This window comes from Neovison vison, chromosome 1 (assembly GCF_020171115.1).
Source record: "Neovison vison isolate M4711 chromosome 1, ASM_NN_V1, whole genome shotgun sequence".
NCBI lineage: Eukaryota > Metazoa > Chordata > Mammalia > Carnivora > Mustelidae > Neogale > Neogale vison.
In genome coordinates this window covers 120,065,902-120,071,901 of record NC_058091.1, presented here as the reverse complement: position 1 = coordinate 120,071,901, position 6,000 = coordinate 120,065,902, and positions in this window count along the sequence as shown.

Below are 6,000 nucleotides of genomic sequence, written 5' to 3'. Positions count from 1 at the left end.
GTAAGAGAAGGTGGTGAGAAAGACACCAAAGTGAAAACTTTCAAGGGGGGGGGGGCGTTCAAAGATTTACTTTTATACACAGTTTTTTGGCTGTGCTTCTTCACAGACTGCTACCAACTCCAACCCTCCCCCAATGGATTTTCCCTCTCTCTCTTCTTTCTGAAAACCATTTTCCCTGTAGAAAACCCTAAACCACTCTTGTGTCCTGTGGGCTTTCTTGAAATTGAAATTGAAAAGGAATTCCTTTTGAGAAGGAAGGCAGACACAAAATTAGACCACTCCTATTGGCCAATCTAACTTCTTCTTTCTTGCCTTCGTTCATTGATTCATTCATACATTTACTTTTTTATTTTTACTATAAACACTCTTGTGGCTTAACTCCAGCAACTCCAGCTTAACTCCAGCAAGAGAAGAGAATTTTCTCACTGTGTGAACCAGAGCTCAAACCCTTTTGTTTTTAGGACCCACAACTTCCACAGACACACCTCCACATCACCACACATTTCTCTCTCACCATCCAGATTGAGCTAGGAGGCTTCCTGGACCTCCTTATTTCCTCAGTTAAACTACAAGTCCCAGCTCCAGAGACATGGGTACCTGGTTGTTCTTGTGGTCAGAATCCAACGGTGTGACTGCAGGAGCTGGGAATATAGGTTTCTAACCCATCCCTGGACTGTAAAAATATTCTTAGGAGGGGGGACAAACAGGGCTACCAAAAGACACCGACATGTGAATGCCTCCAGTAAGAAATGGGTCCAGTGAATGGGTCCAGTAAGAAAGTCACAGGTGGCCTGCAGCTCTTGCAGTTACTGTGAAAGTGGAGGTAATAAAAGTCATCGTAGGGGACTTTGGGCTGGGTGCAGCTCTGGAATTATAGGAACCAGAGTGCACTTTGGTCAAAAATGCTCAGTGTAGCTTCCTCCTCCTACCTGCAAAGGGCTGAAATCACATTATTCAGAGAGGGAGAATCCTCTTCTTGTGTGATATTCAAGGATGTTGGTCATCCCAATGTTTAACTTACAAAGTTAAACAATTTAGGGAAGAGCAAGAGATACAAGAGCTTTCTCCTACCACACCCTAATTGGCTTTGGAAACTGTGCAGGAGAAAATAAGAGGTCAGAAATGGAGGGTTCTGTGCTATGAGAAGATTAGGGCTGTCTATCCAAAATCTTAGGGCTCCTAAAAGTAAAATGGGAATAATAACACAACTATATAGTCTTAAACATAGAATGTGCTCAAAAGGGATTTCTTTCCACTTAAGATTTTTTCCAAGTCCAAGACCTATTTTTGCACATTACACAAGGTTTACAGATGATTAAGGACACAAATAGCAATTGCATAAATATTAGCATATAAGTCACTAATAGTCTGGTCAAAGGGATACTAAAATCTTAAATAAATATTCTCTAGAAACAATGAGGTACATTTGACTTTTTAGAAATCATATTTATGAAAATATAATTTGCATACAATGGAATGTATGGTTTTGAAATGTACATTTCAATGAAGTTTACAAATGTTTATATTCATGTAACCACCACCTCCCTCAAAATATGGACCATGTCTGTCTGCCTCTTGAAAATTTCCCTCATCTTCATTTTCAGTCAACTCATTCCAGGAAAAACAAACAGTATTCTGACATAAATCACAATAGCTTAATCTTGCCTATTCTAAAACTTCAAAAACAGTAAAAAAATAAATTGTACAGTATGTGCCCTTCTGTGTTTGGCTTCTTTGGATAAACAAAATGCTTTTTGAGATTCAACTGTGTTCTATTTATCAGTAAATTTAAAAATTTTCATTGCTGCATAATATGACATTGTTTGAATACAGTATATTCTGCAGTTCTCTTCATGGCTGCCTCCCCACCTCACTCATGCCCTGCTGGCCCACTCAAGCCCTCTCCTGCCATGCTGGGCAGCCCTCACCACTGAGGCTCTTTTGTCTCACTTGGGCTCTGACATCCACCTAATAGTTTAGTCTGAAGTATTTGGGAATGAGAGTGGAACACTGAAAACAGTAATGTAAGTGTTAAAGTTACTATTTGCCTCTTGTTTACTTTGAATTTTGTGAATATGCTTGTGTGTATACTCTATTCTAAAGTTTAAAAAGATTAACATACATTCCAACAGAGCTAGAAAAATAAATGTAAAAAATTCACATTAATATCTTAGATATTTTTCCCAATAATAGAGAATTGTTTGAGGAAAGTCAGTTAATCTGTGGAGAATATTTTAAGGGAATTACATCATAAAAGCATTCGTGTGTTTAAGGAGAAAGGTGAAGGGAGAGGGAAAAGGAGCTCTATGATATTATTGACTTCAAAAAGCATTTTTAAAATAGCGTAAACAGTATTGTCTTATTTGCTTAAAATATGACAGGTTAAACTCTAAAATCATAGAAAAATAATAGGGAACTTATATCTGAGTGATACAAATGCTGATTCTATTTTTTTTATTTTGCTTATCTCAAATTCTCAGATTTCTCTCACATGAAAATGTAAATAATATGAATATGAAGATTTTTTTAATGCAAATATGAAGCACAATAAGAAGGATTCATTTGTAGGAAATTCAGGACTAAAGAAATAATTCACATTCTTGGGAGTGGAAAACTAACTTAAAATAATAACCAACTAGAATGGTCAGATACCAGAGTAGACACCTCTACCGGTCAAAATATTGGTCTAGAGCACTGGGTGTTGCATCAAAGTGTTGAATCACAAAATTGTACACCTGAAGCTCCTACTGCACTGTATGTTAACTAAGTGAACTGTAAATTAAAACTTAAAAAAATATATTGGGCTAGAAAAATGGGGTTACTGGATGCTTCCAGAATATGATACTTTAAATCAAAGAGATAACACTTAAGAAACATAAGTTTAATTAAGCATACTAGATCCAGAGCTTCAACAGTCATTTAACAGGTTTTCTGAACTGGGAAGCCAGAATCAGAAAAAGGACACTTCAGAAAACGTTAAATTAATGAAGAAAAAATTCCATTTACATATAAAATTTTTTAAAGTTTTAGAACTACGTACAAACAAACAAAAAAGCCCAAAGTCTACAGTCCAGAAAAACCATTATGTAGAAAAAAAGAAGAATCAGCTTCCATCATACATCTGTCACTTTGGATTCAATACTACAAATATAGCCTTTACATTCCTGAGTAGAAATTAGAATAATCTGGGTCACCTCCGTGGCTCAGTGGGTTAAAGCCTCTGCCTTACCAGGGTCCTGGGATCAAGCCCTGCATCCAGCTATCTGCTCAGCAGAGAGCCTGCTTCCCCCTCCTTCTCTCTGCCTGTCTCTCTGCCTACTTGTGATCTCTCTCTGTCAAATAAATAAATAAAATCTTAAAAAAAAAAAGAAATTAAAAAGAAAAAAGAAATTTTAAAAAAAGAAATTAAAAAAAAAGAAATCTAAATGATAAAATGAACATCTAAATGTAAGGACAAAAGGAAGAAATTTCCGGACAAAGAATCAGAAATTTCTGCCTCACAAAACTTGTCTTACGTAAAGAGTGAAGGTTGCAAGTTTTGAACACAGGGGCTTGGAGCAGGGAGAAGGTTCAGAGATACATTCCAAGTTCTGTTTATTCCACTTTGGGTAGACACTATTATTTAAGTTGGAGTAAGGGGAAGGGTAGGTTTGGTACATGTTGTCTGTTGAAGTTAGCTACCTAGGAATGGAGGAGCAATATGCTGTCTTTATCTGTGTTTCTCTTTTTCTGCTAGCCTCTCCCAATAGAGTAGGTGCCTCAAGGGAGACTGTGGTCTTCCTGTGACAGTGACTTATTTCATAAACTTAAATTCAACTATTATTCACATGCATGTCAAATCCCTGACTGCTTAGAAAATGTAAATCCAAATCTCTACTGAGATTAAATACTTGAACAAGTTTCAATTGTTAAATACTTGAACAATACTTAAATAAGCAGATATTTTGGAGTTTGTTTATATAAAAACACCTGGGAAAGATCTGACACTCCCAGCGGAGTGGGGAAAGGGACTCCATAAGTGTCAAACCGGGTCATTTCTAATAACTCATCTTAACTGCCTGCAGTGGATTTATATTAATAAAAAAATAAAGAGAAATTAGTGGATCTCACAAAGTCATAAAGATTTGGTATAGCATAGTCTACATAACTTAAAACCTCTATAACTTCATTTATATGTTCTATAACAGTTCTGTTCTCTTCTGACTATAACTACAAATTTCTTTTTTTGAGTTCCCAACTGATTTTGCTCTTTTAAAATCCAGCCGTATGTTATTAGCACCATGCAATACTTGAAAGTCCATGTTGTTAATGAATGTATCTATTTGAAAAGATATTTTTGTTTCTTTGAATGATTTCTTCCTGAATGTTTTTATTTTAAAATAATGGTGCAATATCTACAATTGTGTTAGAATATGTCTGGTTTGTAATAATTTATTTCTTATTTTGCTATGTATCTTATAAACCATATATAGATGTTCAATCTTAGATATAGAATTTCAAAATTGTAGATTCAAGTTTTTAAAATTTTTCCAATCTCTAGTTCAGAATTTCTTTCTGTGATTCTAAGCAAGAAACAATTATTCTAGAATTCATGGAACTTGAAGGATCTTAAAAACTAAAATGAGTTAGGTAGGTAAGGGACAGAAATCTCATCCTTATCACTTCCATTATTTATAGCATTGAAGGAAGATCAAAGTCTCAGAGAATCATTTGGGGAATTTTATACTGTTTTTCTTTTATCCTGGTTGAGATGGATAAAATCCAGATATCAGTGGAGAAAATTTATGTCTGCAAGAAGATTCAGAGAGTGTGACTGTGCCCATGTCTTCTCAGTTTCCTGCCTAATGGAATGAGGGGTCCAACAGGAATATGAAAATTCATCATCAGAGCAGATATATTGTGGTGAGTGAGCAAGACATTAAAATAAAAATATATAATATTTTAATAATAATAATATAATAAAAATTGCTAACAAGCTATACTTAAATTATAAGTTATTGACACTCTTCTAAGTGCTTTAAATACATTCATGTACTCTTCACCCCAAACTTAGAATAGATACTATTATTGAACACACTGTCACATGAGGAAACTGAGGCACATGGAGGTTGTATAACTCATTCAAAATGATAAGCTGTAAATAGCCTCATCAGTTCAAGTTCTAATACCTATGCTACTAACCTAGACAATATATTTCTTAGAAAGAAAGAAATCACTTGCTTTTGAACTCCTCTATACTTTTTAAGTATGTACTCATTAGAATGACTTATTATAAGTGACAGGTCAAAGTTTGTTTTCTTTACCTTATTTTACTTTCAGTTTTGAGTGTGTCAGGCTGGCCAAAGGGAAGTGTACCGCTGAGGGATTCCGTGCAGGGGCCATCTTTTTCTCAGTTGTCTGAACTCCCATAAAAAAACCTGGCCCCATGATTTGTAAAGTTTGATATCTTCTTGGCATTTTGGAGAAACTCTCCTAGGAGAGACCTATATCAGCCAAGAACAGGTGACTGAGAGGAATGGCAGAGAGTATTTATTCCTGCTGCCTGTGGCCATGAGTCTGGGAAGTTTCCAAATGCCTTCATCTCTGTAAGAAGAACATAAAAAATGTGAGTGTTGTATTTTGTGGGTGATGGGCAAGAGAGAGAGAACTGAGAGCATTTGGGGGAGGATCCTAGGGGTTGGCAGAGGAGAGGCCAATTTACAAATGCTCCTCCATCATATAAGAATGTGGGGAGAGGGAGGGGGTGGAATTCATTGAGACCAAATTAATGTTTGTGCTAAACCCATCTCTTTCTGTGGTTGCTCATTGCCTCCCCTGTGTCTCTTTGTCCACTGAACAAGATGTTCTTGAGTTAGAAAAGAGATTAGAGAGATTGTGGACAGATTTTTCACTGCAGAACATGGTCGTTAAGATGAAGACTGTTGGGGCGCCTGGGTGGCTCAGTGGGTTAAGCCTCTGCCTTTGGCTCGGGTCATGATCTCAGGGTACTGGGATCAAGCC